An 18,778-nucleotide genomic window follows, 5' to 3' on the forward strand; every position below is an offset into this window, starting at 1 on the left:
TTTCTTAAACAATCAATTCTTTCATTGAACAACAAAACATGACGTTGAGTTAAATATTACTCCCCCGACCCCACGCATTCAAAAATGACCCAAAAATCCCCAAAAAGTCCTATTCAAAATGTTAAAATGTTACAACCGCTCTCCCTTCCTCAACATGTAAATGTTGAATTGAACATGTGATGGAGGAATGCATAGAGCATGTAGGGGGTGTGGCCTCAGCAGTGCATGTCCATGTGATTAAGGAATAGCAGATATTCAAGTGTACTTGCATTAAATCTGGTTGTTTTAGTCAATATCATGCTAAAATAACTTTCCCCCCACTATAGTTAAGTTCCCTGTTAAGGACCAACCATCAATTTTGGAAATTCCCGGTTTATTCCCATAAATTCCTGTTAATTCCCCTGGAAAGTTTCCAGAATTTTGCAACCCTAGCTAACAATCACTTCATACAGAGGTTATGGTCCAGGGGCTTGGGGCCTGTGCTCAGCTTGCCCGTTTAGTGATCCATCCATGACACTATTAAGGCAACTATTACCTTCTGTGGGGTTGGGTGGGGTTGGGTGGGGTTGTGTGAGAGACAGAACTGTCGGATTTAAAGGGAAAAAACACAAGCTATTACATTGGAATTATGTGGCAGCATATTTTAAAAGCATGACATATTGTAAGACAAGAAAAACACTGTGTGTGTATGAGGTAAGTCATGTGAGCAGTAGACTGTTTACAAGTTACCGCAGGATTAGGATAGGGTGGATTTATGCCCCAGCAGAGAGTCAAATAATTCAAAGTCAAATCCAAGGAAATGTATATTTTGTCCACCCTTTTAAAGCAGCCCTTTCAAGCTGATGGATATGGTGAGAGCACATGACATGCAGAGGATTTGCTATTCCCTTTTATGATTGCTGTGGCATTGTTTCTGTCTAAGCTTCGCGAGCCTCTGAGGACATCTGGGGGAAGCCAGGCGTGTGTTTGTTTGTCAGGAGCCCATTTATAATAGATCCATATTTCAAAACAAAAGCAAAGCATCAAAGTGTTTATCTTAATCATTACATCCGAGTCAGTACAGCGTTTATGAATTATGTTACAATGAGGAAAGAAGCTTCTAAACAGGAAAGAACAAAAGAAACTTCAGGATTTAGTGACACTTGATACAGTGGAATATGAATTAGTGTCCATTTAGTGGATAGTTGGTTCGTATAACAAAAAGTATGCCCGGTTTCTCTGAACCCACACAGTTTGTACAAATGTTCAAATCTTTGTATAAGCCACTGCATGCTATGATGGTTAACTTATTATTTATTTTTCTTCCAGTCTGATTTGCATTAAGAGGAAGACAATTCCTCTGAGAATCTGCTCAGAGGAGTTGCATCAACCTTGTTCTCTGGATAGACGGAGAGGGCTTTATGTGTCTCTGCGAGCTTGTTAAAAAGCAAAGGAGAATGTCAAGGAAAGGAACACGTGGATATACCATTCCCAGTGGAACGGCCCAGACTTTAAGAGAGAAATCTGCTCAGGTCGTTTCCCCCCCCCCCCAGAATGGCTTTTGCTATCAATATATTTTATTAAATATGAAAAGTTCACTATCAAACTGTGCCATTGACCTGAAATCTCATAAAATTTTCCTGGAAGGCAACTCGGAAGTGAAATAAAAGTGTGTTTGTTATTACTGGTTTCCGAGTCTGTTCTATTGTTCGTTGCTACCTTTAATTTGAAAGTTAAGATTATGATTTATTTCTTACAGATGACCCTTAGTATATTATATTAAGAGGCTTTTAGAAATATATTTTTAACTTGAGCCAAAGTTACGCAAGTGGAGCAACAGCGCAGCCCAGATACTGAAGGCAGGAAGCCACAGTATGTACTGTAATGGAATCCAGGTTATGACCTATTTTTGTTTAGATTCACCTTCGTTTGCATGTCATGTCTACAGCAGTTTCTGCGCTGACATTTACAAGGCCTGTGATGAATGTGAATAGCTGTTGCGGGCTTCATCGGCTCACATGAAGGGTGCTGGGTGGGGTATAATGTCAGCCTGTCCGGCGTCTGCACCAACCGCAGAGCATCCTGACAGGTCCGTGTTGCAAACCTGGTGACAAGACGTCTGGACCTCATGCTCCAACTGCTTTGTTGCACCACAGGACTACTTCCTCTAATTAGTTTCTTCATTCATCAGTCAGACCCTTCACCACATGCCGTCAATGTACAGTGATGCTGAGAGTAAGAGCTCCTCTTTGATATGGAAACAAAACAATTCGTCACCCTCTCCGCTTCCCATCGCACCGGGCAGCTCAACTCGGACAAATGACATTGATTGTAATGGTTTGGCGTGTGAAGGTGTTCCCTCGAGTTACTTCTGATTTGACTTTAATCTGAATCTAAAGGTGTGATCACAAACAGGCCAAGAATGAGCACAGCATTGCACATGCATATCTCTGGAACTCATTTCTCTCGGTGTCTGGACCTCGCTGCGAGGTGTGGATGGGGAAACGAGAGACAACGTTGTAGTGGCTACAGCTGAGAGGAGATCTACAACTCTGCCAACTGTCCTCTCTACATCCCTCCTTGGATGAGAGCTTTAACCTTGAGGGCAAGCCAGCACAGAACACATGCAAGTAATTTGTACAGAATAAATAACAGGATGATCTTATGACAGTCAGTGCAGCTGCTCTGGGCTTTGTTGTTGTCTTAGAAGAGGCAGCTCTCTGGAGGCCACAGTGCCAGGCTTCTAGCTGTCACTGTGAAGACCTTGAGTGTTTTATAAGAAACTTAGACAAGTTATAACTTAAATAATGAGTCACTGAATTAAAACAAGCTGCACTAGGCACACTTTTCACTTACAGATTAGCAGTTGCTAAATGATAAGACAAACAATTTGGGAGGTGTTGCTGTCATTTAGCTGAACCAAATGACAAAGCTAGCATCCGCTTGCTTAGCTTAGCTTGTGAATGTGTTGAGTGTGGAGTAAACTAAGTCATGGAAAACTACTGTCCTGTTTTTTTTTTTACAAACTTGTGGGCCTGTTAAGCCCTTTGAGATGAAAAACTGTGACTTGAGGCTGTAAATAGGAACTTGCTAAAACACGGCACCTGTGACAGCACCCACCTGTCACTCAAACTGGCCACGCCCTAAATTGTGTATAACTTTAAGGCTCTAAACATGTTTATTTCATTTCATTTGAACGTAGAGGTCATGGGGATTTGCTCACATTTTGGAGTCACCCCCAATTGACCATTCAAGCACCTGCAGGATATGGCACTTTGCTTCATTTTTCAGCTGGAGGTTTCCACTTGGTGCACACACATCTGCTAATCAACTAATAGGAATGCCTATTCTGAAACTCCAAAGTCTCCCGTCACAAGCTGGATTTTCTAAAGCCTGAAAACCGATTGGTTGACAAGTCAGGAACACAGCCTCTGATTGATTGACAGACTCTACCAAAGACATCAGGCATGGCCTGTGGACGGCTAACATCAACTTTGACCGTTCAAAATGGAATATTGGATATAGACATTCAGTGTTGGATTGAAAGAGCTTGTGATGTTGCACTGACCTCCTATTTAAATGGCTAATTGCATTTGATTGGATGCCACATTAAATGTCTTTTTCAGACTATAAAATGGGTGAGGATTAGATAGTAGTTGTCAAGAAAGGAGGATATGTTTTTTTGTATGTTTGCAGACTTGATCTAATGGAGTCTTATCCAAAGTTCCTTTATTGTACAAAGGTTAAAATCTGGGCGTGAAAATACTCACACAGTTAAACACGACTTCACACACCATCACATGTGAAGGGTGGAGAACTATTTGGGAAATGTCTAACAGCGTGCGAGTAACGGGTCATAAACTTTTGCGTCTGTAGCAGCATTTTCCCCCCCTCTTTTTTTTTTGATGCTTGATGATTCACGATATTGGAGAGCTCAGATAGTGAAAGCAAACAGCTTCATGCGTGTTTTTTTCACCCAGTGATTCCACTGAGATATCTAAGCCAAACAAAATCTCCTGGAGAGATAAACCTTAACACCAGATCGATCATTCCCTTCCCCGTGTCAGGTCAACTTGCCAGTGCAGGTATAGATTATGGATCTGCTCATTTCCTCTATATGAGCCAAAGAGCAGATGGATTGCACATTAAAAGACCTCAGACGCACCCATGGCCATTTATAAAAGCTTAAAACGTGGGATAGAGGTGACATCCCTTCAGGAAGGAGAAAGATTTAAAATGGCGTGATTTTCCAAAGGCCTCTGTAACCAAAAGGCAGTTGGAGAGAAAACTTAGAGTGAAATATAACCATCATGATTTTGTGTGATGTGTCCTGTATATGAATTCATGACACAGATGAATGAGGGGCCAGGCAATACAAACTCAATGCAGCTCAAGGTTAAGATGCTCATTAGAGCACACGGGTAAGGAGGATCAACAAATTACACATTGGGGAATTCAATTAGGTGCAAATGGATGCATGTGTGTTTATGGATAAATGTTCAGCCCACATGTTGAATACTGGCATCCCAGTAATTCTTACCAGGTCTTACTCTGGCTCAGCTATCGGAACGAAAACATTCCCTGATGCTTTACAGAGATTAATAACAACCTTGGTCACACAGTACATTTACGTTAGATGGATGAGAGAAGAACATTTTATCAGACATCTGTTCAACCCTACTAATCTCAGACAGTTGGAACTGCAGCTCTCTCACAGAACCAAATAAAGCCGTGAACTGTTGCTAACACTGCACAGTGACTCGTGGTGGACTGTCATCCAAGAATACCACATAAAACCAAATCATTCTTATAAAGCTCTGCTGTCCCCACGGCTTTGAGCTGGGGCTTCGGAGCTTATAAAGGGGATAGCAAACCCCTTTAAGAGACTTTGTGGCCTTGAGGTTAAGGTAACAGTTAATTGTTTCGCTTGTGTCCTGAAGATATTCGCAGTGAGCTCATGAATCAAGCATGTGACTTATCCATCAAGCCACATCCCCTCGTTCTCCTCATGCAGCATGCAGCCGGTGATTTATGGCTGGACAGTGGCCTGCAGAGGTGTTGGATTCAATGAAATACAGGGGAGAACATCTGGAAAGCCTATTAGCTCCAAATCACAGCTTGGGCCAGTTTGATAGCGACGGCTGATTCAAGCCACGAATTGACATGCTGGTGCTCACCGAGGGACACTGCGTCTCTCTCATCGAACAGACATGTGTGAACCGAGGTTGTTCATATTTTAAGTAGATCAATATTAATGGTCCTACTTAAAGCGCCAGGTGAGCTAACAAGAGCCTTAAATGAGCCTCTTCCATGTGTCCCTAATGTCTCCCAGATGTAGAGTACTTCAGTCCTGTTGGCGACCTTGGTTGGAAGCAAGAGGAACTCTTAATCTGAAAAATGAAAAGGCCTTGATAGGATAAAACATCCATTCCAAAGCTGCGTGACACAGCCAGCGTTACACAAGTCATTCTAGTCAAGGATAATTGGGTAAGAAAGAGCATCGGCAGGGAGTGTCTGAACAAGGTACCCCTGCCTCCACTCATCTCAGCCCCGTAATAAGAGCATGGGGAGGTGTGTTGAAATACAACCCCGTCACTATTCATCCTCACCCCCTTGATGCATCAATGACTAGCATGCAGTCTGCTTTTCATTTAAGGGAATTACCTTTGGGAGGCCAGCAGACGTCTCCCGAGTTGCTCTGTGTGTGTTCTTCTTATCCCCGCAGAGCTGTCTCATTAACACAGAACCCAGCGGGCCCAGTTGTAGCATAGCCCCATCTCTGTCCTGCCGAAGCCTGCAGCCTGCTGCATGGAAGCTAAAAATAATGACTCACACATTACAGAGTCCCTGTACACAGTCCCCGGCTAAAGCACCACTCCCCAGGTCGCTGCAGTGTAGACCTCCAGCCTTACTAACGAGTTGACTGTAATGTTAAGGCCACTTAAGACCAAGAGCGAGAGAACATAAGAGCCAGGAGGGAGAGCGATTATGTTATGTGTAATGTGACATAAAGAGAAGTAGCTTAGTCTAATTTATGACCTTCAGGAGAGATTTTGTGTAGCTTACCTTATGAGGTTTTCGACATGGTACATGAGTTTAGATTTTCAGTATGAAGCATGACCTGTTGTGTAATTTCAGCTTGAAATGTATTGGCTATTACTCTTTCTCTGTAAAACATGTTTTACAGCCATTCAAAGGACCTAATTATTCAATCATCAGTAGGGTGGCTACTTCCTCTAGAACACTTATGAGTTCAGGCGTCATCTCACCGGGGTGTGGCTCATATCATTTACATTTCATTAAAGCACGCTGTGAGACATCATTGATTTCTCAGTAAAACAGGCGTTTCCATGATGCAAGCTCATGGGTGGGGGGAGCGATAGACGTGTCACCCATCAGGAGCTGTCAGGAGCTGTCAGAGGACAGGATCCAGACCCTTGGCCAGGAGAGGCCAGGCCAGCCAGCTGTCACCTCTCTGACACTGGCTGAGACCATCCATCTGGCTGAGAGAGGCCCACCATGGGTGGAGAGAAACTCGCCAGATCCCAGACTACATGCAAACGACGGCAGGAATGCGCACACACAAGCAGCGAGTGTTTCGTGTGCACACGGACACATGAACAAACATTTAAGCATGCACAATGACATACATGCACTTCTCTCCGCATGTATGAGGCCTTACAATGTGGCATGCCAGGGCTATTTTTGGGAAATCACCAGCACAATCTGCGGCACTGTCCACATGAATCATTCTCCCACAGACAGATCCGGGAAACAGAAGTGACACGCTGCCATCAAGCTGAACAGACACAAATAAACAATTATAACATTTGGCGGTAACGCTTGGTTTCAAATACAGTAACTCTCTGTCTCACAGAGTGAGCTTTAACAGCAGGAGGGTTTTTTCCCCCTATATACCTATGCATCATTATGGAGTACATAAAAGTTGTCTGCTGGCAGTAACATTAGAATCAGTGGCAGGCTTCATCTAATCCAAATTTAGACATACCGCAGTAGTAGATCTATCTCTCCTTGTTAGGTTTCACTAGATTTTTTACTGCTGCGATACTCATGTAAAGTAAAACAACAACCCTGGTCTAACACATCCACCCTGGCAATGTTTAAGTAAGAGAGGTCAGCAGAGTTGCCAGACATATGGAGAGCATTTGGACATGTTCAGACTCCACATCGACCACAACAGAGCCAGGAAGAGTGTTGTACATCTTGTTTTGGTAACATCTAATTTTCATAAAAATGTTAAATAACCACAATTGTCCCCAAAATTTTGGGTCTATTTTCCTAGAAAAAACACGACTAACTCAATTATTCATTTGCTATTTTCAATATTTCTCAAGAGTGAAATCATTGTCCTTTTGACATGTGTTTTAAAGCACAAAGCTCTTGGCATATTAGTCATTCTAAATAGAATTTCTGTCTTTTGGGTCAGATATAAATTGTTCAAAAAGGTTTTATCCAGTTAGCAAGGACTCTAATAAACCAATTAACCAAGGCACAGTTTAATGTGGGTGACCTCTATGTCAAACATGTAGTTTATTCTTGCTGTGCTGTAAAAATCTTGTCTTTCCCGAGCGTGAAGTTAGATATTCAAAGTGGCAATTATTTGTTTGAATTTATTCAATAATTACTGTGAACAATGCTCCTTGCTGACAATAAATACACTGCAGGAAGCTCTATGATTATGGCAGATAGCCTTATTTTGGTAAAAAAAAAAAAAAAAAAAGGCACAGTAGGTATAAATACACCACTAGACTGGCAATGAATGCCTACAGCTATAGTCCCAACACATTATTTCCTCCCATTATTTAAAGAGGTTGGTAAGTATTAAACAGGTGATCAGATTCAAAGCTTAGGACAAAGCGAATCTCTGTGCACTCATATGCAGTATATTATTCTGGTGAAGCCTTTGTGATTTCTTATCACACTGGAGAGATGAAAGGCGACAGTGAGCCTGACTGAAAGACTCAGGAAGGCAAAGACAGACAGAGGAGGAGAGTGGGAGACTGAGATCAATGATAATGTGATCTGATGACATAGTTGAGCGGGTTGTTCCCCTCTGGTGGTCTCACCATCGACCAACTCAGAGTTGAAGAGCGTGGATTTTGTTTGGATTGGCTTTAATCTTCCCATCAGACAATACTAGGCAGGCGGTATGCTGCAAGTGTTTTTCATTTCACCACAGGAGAATTGTGTCAGGTTCTGCAAGTGTGGATACGTCAGCATGGCACGTTGACAGTCAGCTTGTTCAAATAAAGAAGTGACAAAGCTCGGAACTGAGCAGCTCGACTGCTGAGAAAAGTATTTACAGAAACACATGCACATGACAACAGAAAACAAAAACAAAGTCATTCCACTTCACTGGTTCTCAGAAATTGTCCGTCCGTAGTGCTTAAAGCATATATATTTATATATTTCCAATTGCTGAAAAGGGCAATTCATACGTTTTCCACTCCAAACTTCTTCACAAATGGTTACAGAGCGGTTCAAAAATGTGAGCAAATGGGAAACATAAGCTTTTGTGACAGCGGTGCCTATGTAAAGTCAAGAGTGTTCAACAATTTATGTGGAGGGCTTATCTTGACAAATGGCATCATGTGGTGCCGGTTGTTTTAGACAAAAGAGCGTGAAACCAGATGATAAGTGGTGTTCATTGTTGAGAGAATAGGGTATGTAAATCAAAGATACTAATGTGTCATCCATCTATTGTTTTGGTCTTTAAAGACTCCATGGTCTGCAAGGCATTTATCAATTTCAAATGGCTGACTTTCTTGACAAATGACAAAAGAATACAGAGTCTACAGCCATGCTAGCAGCTTTGTGAGGCATTGCTTTGAGCTAAATGCTAATTTCAGCATGCTTGCATGATTTAATGACAATGCTAACATGCTGTTGCTTTGCAGTTGTAATGGTTCCATTGTTTACCATCTTACACTTAAAACTTTGCGAGATGGCCTTACACACAAAGTACAGCTGAGACTGATGGGGATGTGATTACTTTTTAGTAAGTACAGCTGAACTTATTTCATGGCTATCCATCCAACAGTTGTACAAGTCTGTCACCAAAAACTGCCAAGTGTCAACCTGATGGTGGTGCAAGGGAAGAAGTGAAGTCATTAGGTTTCATGGGGACTATGAATAATCATGTAACATTTCATGGTATTTTCATTATTGAAAATACTGCATTCTTCCTAAACGCCAGCAGGAGGCGACACCACTGGGTGCAAAAAGAAGTGCACTTGTATAGAAATCAATGAAAAAATGTGAAAAAATTTGTACTTATTTATTAGGTCAGCAACCATTTTCCAAGAAGACATTTTGCAATTTCTTGTTCTTCATTTGATTGTACTAGAAGACACTCTAAGGAGTCAGCTGTTCATTTTTATTATGGATCCACCTTACCAACCAAGCCAGCTAGCTTGTGCTAGCATTAGCTGACACCCTTCTCCTCCCCAGCTCCCCTTTGTCCAAATATGGTCACTTCTGTCTGAGATGTGGACGACCAAAATCAAGGCTTTTTGAAACTTAAGTCCACAAATGGATGATTTAACTGTGCCTTAATTCACTTCTTGCATACAGTTTACAATCTGTACAAAACAAAAGACTTTGACTTCCCTAAAAACCACATCACATTATCACTACAGTCAAACTAATGTTTTCTAATGTCAAAAGTAGTTTTATTTTTTAACAACAAATATCGTTGTCCCTGTTTAGTGCTTAACTGTGTTTCCATACTATTTGAATAAAATGCTTAAATTAGGCCCGGTTCTGTGTGCCTACCACAAAAATGAAAGCTGTCTCCATAGCAAAAGCCCAAGGGAAACCATAATGAAAACATGTAAATACTCTAAGATTTTTTCCTAGCCATACTAAAGAAAATATTTACTTATTGACATAACAATTGACATTTCAGGGGGAAATTATTTCCAAGACCTTGTGTGACACAGAAAGTGTTTAGGCATGAAAATGTGACCGAACTCAAAACTCCAGCCAGGCCACAAGGAGATGTCTGAGACTCTGTAATTAGCTTTAAGCTGTCGTGATGTTCAGGAATCCATCATGAGACTCATGCAAACATGGCTGCTGCTGTGCACACCTTCATTCAGCCTGGAGGTCTAATAACCAGTGTTTATATTGTGGTCACCAGATATGAGCATGGCAACAGTGACGTGTTTGATAGACCCTGTGTTGTTCAAACAGTAGATAACATCCTCCAATTAAGTTTCTTATTAGTGGAGTAATAACAACATGATAGCAGTATAAATCTCAGCAATGACCTAATCAGGTTTTTGCCCCAGGAGAGCGAGGCCTCTGTTATAAACACCGCAAAGGAGCTGAGGTAAATTTGTAGGTACTTGAATTATTTCTGACTGCTGAGATCATTTTTTGGTTCAGAGAGGACAGTCAAACAACTTTCAATCTTCAACCCTACACCTATTTTATCTGTCCCATTTGTAGCATTTATAGGTATATAAGTAGTATATTAATAAGTGTTTCCACTGTGTTGGTCGCTGCCATGGGTGTAATAATATTTCTGCCTTGGGCACACTCGAGCATAGAGGTCGAGTTGGACCCAAATATACAGTCATAAACATCAACACCCAAGAGGGAAACTTTGTTTAATATAGTATAATAATAACAATGACAAACAATGCACTAGTATCACTTCTCATAAAAGCACCTTCCAAAGACAAATCTGGCCTTAATAGAGGTATTTTATAGAGATAGGAAAAGGATATTATTTCATTATAATGTCTCAACCGCACTTAACAATTTATCCACATAATTATGGTGGGTGCCCAGGTTGCAGTGTCACAGTAAAGTATGGCCCTGAAAGAGCCAAGAACTTTTATTGAGCCGCTATTAATTGATTTGTCCTGACCTAAACGGACCCGGCCTCCCCAGGCTCGGCTTCCTCAGTGGAGCAATGCCAAGGTCTGTCCTAACTCTGCATAAAAATAAATGAGAAGCTATGGGGCTAGTCTCTAAAGCCAGAGGATATTGTTCGATTTCACGTCAGCCCTCCAGGAGGCAATTTAAACAACCCAGCATGCTAATCAACCTGGTATAAAAGGCAGTTCTGGAGGGTGGCCCATTCTTCTCTTTTTCCCTCTCTCCCATTCCAGCAAGGCCAAAAAAAGACTTAAAACAATCTGAAGGGAAAACACGCTTGTATCTGAAGGAACATTACACTCCAGTGTAATGTAACTATATGATGCTGTGGAAAAGGAAACAAGTGCCCTTACTTTAAAGGACATTCTTTGGCTCATTAGACTGGCATACCATTGTCACTGTTTTTGTTCTAAATCCAGGGGAAAAAGCCTCTTTGGTGCAGGGGTGGAGGCAGATACTTCCCATTTACAGCAGTTAAATGCACTATTTTTCAAGCCATTTGAGATAATACAAGGCTTATGAATCATTTAGAATGCCGAGTTTCAGTTTATAAAAATAAAACTTTATCTAGTTGAACATAAAATATACCGTCTGTACAGTTTTCGTTTGAAAATGTCACAAAGGATTAGCAAATTATTGTGATGTTTTGGGCAACCTCATAACTTTTTTGGACTCTGGGTTGTTATTGTTTGTGAACTGTCTTCATCATCAACACAGTAAATGTTGAGGATGACTTATCTTCACCTCTGCCCCCTAAAAAGGTGCAAAATTTGTTTGATGTTACTATTATATAATATACAGTAATGGAAAACGTTTTTGGACCACCCTTGTTTTCTTCAATTTCTTGTTAATTTTAATGCCTGGTACAACTAAAGGTACATTTGTTTCGACAAATATAATGATAACAACAAAAAGAGCTCATAAGAGTTTAATTTAAGAGCTGATATCTAGACATTTTCCATGGTTTTCTTGATAATAACTAAAATCTTTATCAAGAAACCAATTGGAAATGGCTAGATGTCATATATGTATATATATATATGTATATATATATATATATATATGTATATATATATATATATATATATATATATATATATATATATATATATATATATATATATATATATATATATATATATATATATATATATATATATATATATATATATGATATATATAATTAATTTCTTCCACAATTCTACAATGTCATTTAGCAGGAGCTTTAATCCAATAAAAACATACATTTATGAGCAAAGATCAAGTCAGAAGACAACACATGAGTGCCATGGGTTAAGTTTGAGTCTAACAGGATGTCAGCAGTACATAAGGAAAGTGCAAATAGTTTTTTTTTAGGGAATAGTATTGTAGTAGTAGTAGTGGGATGGAATAACCCCCCAAGACAATGTTAGTGTGGACATATAGATGGCCATATTTCCTCATCAGTGGAACTCTTGCTCCATTGCTTTGCTGGCCCAGTCATAGTCTTAGTCAAAATTAAACAAAGCTGAAGATATTTTAAAACCATTAGAAACTGGAGCCCTAGAAACTGTCCCTTCTCCCTCCCCTTCTCTCATGGTCTTCATCATCCCAGAGACAAAATGCTTACATTAAAATATTTTGTTAATAGTGGTGAAACCGTTGCTCTGCTGTCAGACTCCAGGATGTGAGCTTCCCCGCTGCCATCGACACATCAGCAGCGTCTCAGTGGAACCACACTGTGACCCTCGTCCAAGGAAGCAGAGCCCTGATCCCCACAAATAATTCAATACTCTAATATCCCCCTGGTATTCGTTGTGACCACAGAAATACGATAGTGTTCATTCTCTGCTTGTGCCCTGAACCCACAGGTCAGGTGGTAGCAGATCACAGACTTCTCTGTGACTCAGAGGTTAAACTAATCATGCATGACTTTCTCACATGGCCCAACCAGTGCCTTAAGAAATCTACACCAGCTTGTCATCCAGTAGTGGGTGAACCTGCTTTTCATGCGTTTGTGTTGTACATCATTGGTTTGAACTGCTGGCAGCTTTTCACTAAATTCACCTTGAAGACCTACACCACAGTCCCACACACTCCTACACACTGCATTCATACAATTCCTCATCAACAGCCTGCCCTGAACTCAAACATCAAATACAATATCTGTATGCTTCAGGCTTTAGAAATGTCCTAAAACACATTTCTGTTTGACCATCACATTTTTCAACTGTATTTGTTAAGCTGGCCTCTGTAGCTCAGGATGTCCTTCAACCCTCTCAGTGTGATCATCTTGAAAAAAACACTCATATTTAATGTCTAAAAATCAGTCCATAACTTGATGTAAGAGCTAATAAACACTGCCCCCTACTGGCTCAATAATGTTCTTACAGTTTCTTCAGTGTCTGTTCTATTTATGTGTGAGAGGTTAAAGATTTTTCTGCGCAAAGCTGTTAAACAAACCATCAGTTTATTACTTTATCATTCTCTTATTCCATTGCAAGTGTATTACATTTCATTTGAACAATCATTTCCCCATGATATGTGGCTAAATACACTCATTGAGGTTTCCACCTCCAGTTCTTAGCTTTCAAAGGAATCTCAGAGCAAATACTTCAGCCTTCAATAAACAGTCTGGTTCTATTTTGACACCTTTTCTCTTAAAACATTGGAATCAGAGCTAATAATATCACAAAAGGAGAAGACACTGCAAATTAGCTAGGCAGACTAACATTGTCTTTAGTATTGAGTGGAATTAAATATTTCCATCAACCATAATCAGCAAAAACTCCAGCAAGACTATACAAAATACAAATAGATTTTTAGTTTCACTGTTACAAATGGTGAACATAAAATTAGTGAATAATCAATAATGAAAAATACACCCTTTGGTCTGAACATTTGAAATATTATCACAGCAATAAAAAGTATAGTGCATGAAACATTTTTAAATACAAATATTTGACAATCAATCAAGCACCTTGTTTAAACTCAGATGTTTAAAACTGGGTTGATTTTATAGTGTCATAAACATTTACAGCATCATAACATCACATATATCTTTAAGCCCTTTAATACTCAGATTGATTATTTGATGCTGGTGAAGATTTCCCTCTATTTCCTTATGACACCTTCAGTAAGTAAGTTTTGGTCGTGTCAAGGACAGTGTGAATTTCTGCTAATTACATGAAAAGTGGCTCTTCAAAATAAACTTCAGTGTTTACAGGAACTGCTTAACTTTTGGCAATAAAACCACTTGAATAAGATTAGGGTAAAATAACAGGGTTAGGCTTAAAAAAAACTTTTCCCTCACTTAACTACCAGATGCAGTTACACAGGCTGACTCCAAGTAACCTCACTGCCTCTTGGTGTCAGACATGACACAAACACCAGTTTCCTGGATCAAAGTCTAAGATTTGTCGAACCAATCCACTGAGCTTGGATGGACAACTGTGAGTTATGTATGGTGATTTCCAGCGGAAAAGACACGTTCATTTGATTGTCAAGTGTTATATACAGTATTTACAGGGACTGTTACAAAAATCAAGCAGCTGATAAACAGAGCAAAAAACGGTAAACTAATTTGCGAAAAAAGAAGAAAAGCTTTGGATTAAATCTTTGTAAGCCTACATTGCACAGACCTATTCTTTTAATTTGTTATACTGTTAAAAGTTGCACATCCCCTATAATAAATTACCTACAGTTGTTGTTACATTGTACATATTTTAAGTTGTATTTTTTAATATATGTATTTATTTAGTTATTTTTTCTCTTCTATATTTACATGTTTTTTTGTTTTCCACACTGTTACTTATGTAGCCTATTCTGCTGTGTACTACAGTTGCTTCTGTATTCACACCTTACGCATTAATGAAGGGAGCTTCACTCAGCTGTGAGTGTGATTCCTCACAGTTACACTCGTGACGTAGTGGAAGTGCGTAGTGGGCGGATTGGAACTAGGCCAACGTGTTGGTATCTGACGAGCTGGGAGTGAAACCAGGCCGCACAGTTACTGGACATATAACTTGGAGCTTATAATATTTTCCATGACACCGAAAGTCTGCCTTTTGAGTGAGGAATAGCAAAGATTATTGTTAGGGTAAACATAAAGGTGCTTATTTCTAATACCTGACAGATCTCCTCCATCGCCCCATTCACCCCCACCGAACACGCTCCACTGACGCCAACACCCTCACCATCATCACCAGGACCAAATACCGCACCATAGGGGACAGAGCTTTTGCCATTGCCGCCCCTACCCTCTGGAACTCCATCCCCCTGGCCATCCGAAACTCCGACTCACTGCCGTCTTTCAAAAGTCAACTCAAAACCCACCTCTTCAACATCACTTACAACACCTGATAAATCATTTTCCACCCTCTGTCTTCTTTATCTCTTTCCTATCCACTGTATTGTTGTTTTTGAATATTTGTATGTATGTATGTATGTACTGTATGTATTGTACATTTGTTCACTCTGTGTTTTTTGTAAAGCGTCTTTGTGTATTTTGAAAAGCGCTATATAAAACTGATGCATTATTATTATTATTATTATAGCTTGATTCGTAAACAAAACATACATGTATTGCATAATTTGTGGATATTTTTGTATCTTTAAAAAGTAAACAATAAAAATCAATAGTTATATGCATACTATGAATAATACTAAAACTGCCAACAATTTTAAGAGTAGAAAAGTAGAAGTATTTAACTATGACTTTAACTTCTGGTACAGAGTGACTGTTACAAATTGTGTAAACAACGCTATCTCTGTTGTATGTTTGTCAGTTATCTAGTTAGCATACTGGTATTACTGGTTTGAGACATTTAAAGTGTGTTACTTTAACCCTCATGTATCCTACTGTAAAAAGACTACTGTTAGAAACAACCATCATAGCAATTTGTTAAAGTATTTCTTCTCAAACTATTATATGCAATTAATGCCATCTGAAGAGAAAACAACAAATTATGTAAAATGAAAATAGACCAGAGGATATCTATGTCCCCTTTTAAATGAGTTCTCCTGCCCCCGTTACTGTGTATGATACTTTTAATGAGGCCCCATTGGAAACATTTTATCTATTTTTTATCTATTCAATTTTATCTACTAAGACTGCCTAGCCTAATTTTGGTGCTTTTGACCAGGGCCCCCCAGGACCCCGATACTTTTTCCAAAAGTACTAATTAAAACAGAAAACAGTGGTATGAAGCCATTAAGAACAACTTGAGTGACAAAGTTGTGAAAAGTTTGAAATGATAGAAGAAAGTACCTGTGAGATATGACAAACAGTATACCTTTGGGGTCTGCGGGTACAGATAAACTCATAAACTGTCTTTTTTACTTGGTGAGTGCCTTTTTCTTTTCTCGACGGCTTTTACAGTCTGTATCTCTATAATATTCCTATAATCCCACAGTGAATATTTGTCTGCATTTGTACTCTCTTGAAATTCATCAATACTCTTTTAACTCTGCCTTTCCGTCTTTGTATTGATCTTATTCCCTTTGGCTTCTGCTGTGTTGTATTTACAGCTTCACTTTCGCTGTCTTCTTCCTTCTTAAGTGTTTTATTTCAAGTTGCGTGAAGGCCTACGCAGCAACTTTATCTCTCTTTTGCTTTTTTATCCTCACCGAGGCTCTCCTTGGCTGGCTCTTCATATTTTGTGCCACACTGGTTCTGCACCATTAACTAGACTGCCCAACAGAGTCATCCGACTCTTGGCTGGTCTTGAGCTCTTCTTTTTGATCTGGATCTGCATGTGCTGTGTCTGGACTCGTCGCTTCCGATGCATCGGTGAAACTTCTTTTGGGTTTTCGTGGTGCGGCCTTCGGAGGTTGCTGGGAGTTTTCTGAATACAGATCTGGCTCCTGATCTGGTTCTACCAATTCATCCCCCATATCTGTTTCATTGTCATCTTTAGAAACCGGTTTGACTGTTTCTGGCTGTATGTCTTCTTTTGTTTGAGTTGAGTTTGAATCTTGCTGATGTTGTGTTGTTTCTGAGCTTTTCTCTTCAGGAACAGTGGACGGTTTGTCCTTGTTAAACTCATCTGATTCATTTTTTTCCTCTCCAACAGATGAGTCAGATTCTTTGACAGCTTCCTCTGCGGTTTCCTCAGTGACCTGATCTGATTTGGCGTCTTCCTTGTTTTCACCCACGGTGTCTTTCGGTGCCACTTGTGGCACGCTTTTGGTCAAAGGGGAATGTGGCAGAGCAGCAGAAGATTCAGCATTGGGCGGAGCGGACTTTGCTTTTTCATCCTCACCTGACTCCTCCTTTTCATCATCGTCATCCGTCTCCTTATCTTCATCAGCTTTTTCTGCCTCCTTATCTTCAACATTCCTTTCTCTCTCCTCTTGCTCTGAAACAGACATTAAAACAAGTATGAGTGCGCCAGACTGCTAAGAATTTTCACAGGGTTTGAAATCAATTACTCTTAATGTTGGTTTATAAAACGACCTGCCCCTAACTGTCATCTTTGTAAAAAAAAAAATAAAAAATACTGATTGAGTCAAAGAAAAAAATGATTTCCCTCACAGTTTAGTGGGATTTCTTAATTTATAAGGCTTCAGGTAACATGTTCTACACATTCTGGAAATAAAAACACACACATATTTATATTAATCAATGAAACTGTTGCTGCATCCTTTGCTTGTGTGTCAAAATATGTCCAACTTAGTTGTTTCATCTAATGTTGCTGTACACTCAAACAGAAGCTACTCACACTACAGCGCTGTAGACATACGGTTTGTAGCTATCACTGCTTTTTTTTTTTTTTAAATCAATTTGCTTGACCAAGTATTTTGAGCATATGATTTTCACTTTCACTTTTGTCTCTTTTTTTCTTCATCTGTGTTTTTTTCCAGTGATTATTTGAACTCAAGCTTGATCAGTCTAGTTTCCAAACCTGTTTGGGGAGAGGCGAGGACTTGTGGAGGCAAAGGAGGAGGTGCAGTTTTCATATGGTCATCTGTCTCATTTTCTAAACCTGAAACAGAAAAAATAAATTAACAAAGAGGATGCTTTAAGAGATTAATAAGCACAGAAGCATTCATAGGAATTGTGAGTCAAACAAACCAAGAAAGAGACATTAGTGATATTAATAACAAGTAGTACTGAAGCGTTGTATGGAAAAATGAATTAGTTGACTGACAAAAAATAATCAAAAAAACAAAAAATAATCAATAACAGTAATTCCAATGATGAATTGGTATTTAAAGTCACTTATGAAAAAACAAGCTTTCATCTTCTCACTGCTTTTCTCTTCTTTTTTTTAAGTAATTTTTTTGGCCATTTAACAGCTTTATTGAGATGCAGAAAAGAGCCGGACTTGAACCCAAGCTGCCTTGCGAATATAAAACCCCTGTGGTATGCCCTCTACAAGGTGTGCCACCGGGATTATCAGCAGAAAGTGCAAATGAAAATAGGCATTAGCTGCAGCTGGTTGCTAACAAGCCATTTTTACTCAGCAACAGATTACCTGTAAATTTATTTTTAGCCCTTCGGACATGCCCTGCAAGGAGTCAACAGCACACAAATTAATTTGCTGCATTTTTTTCTGCCATTGACAAGTTAGAATAAATAACATTTGTGTTTATGTTACCTTCTTCTATAACCATATCCATTGCTATAGGAAGAAAAAGAGATAGGGATTCAATAAAGAATGCTTCCTGGTTCAGTCTAAAATGGTTTCAATCAATTACAATTGAAAATGAAATTATCCCTTTATGGTTTTAATTTGATGTTAAGAGCTTGCCAACTTGTCTGGATAACTGGTGCAAATGCCACTTCAGTTTCCAACATGGACCCTCATATTTTTGATGATATCAGCTGTAAAATGATCTATACATTGTTGCCAGACTGAGTGTCCATGCTTATGTATGCCATCATTGTTTAGAAACTGTAAAAGGGTCT

Source organism: Centropristis striata, chromosome 10 (genome assembly GCF_030273125.1).
Source record: "Centropristis striata isolate RG_2023a ecotype Rhode Island chromosome 10, C.striata_1.0, whole genome shotgun sequence".
Classification (NCBI taxonomy): Eukaryota; Metazoa; Chordata; class Actinopteri; order Perciformes; family Serranidae; genus Centropristis; species Centropristis striata.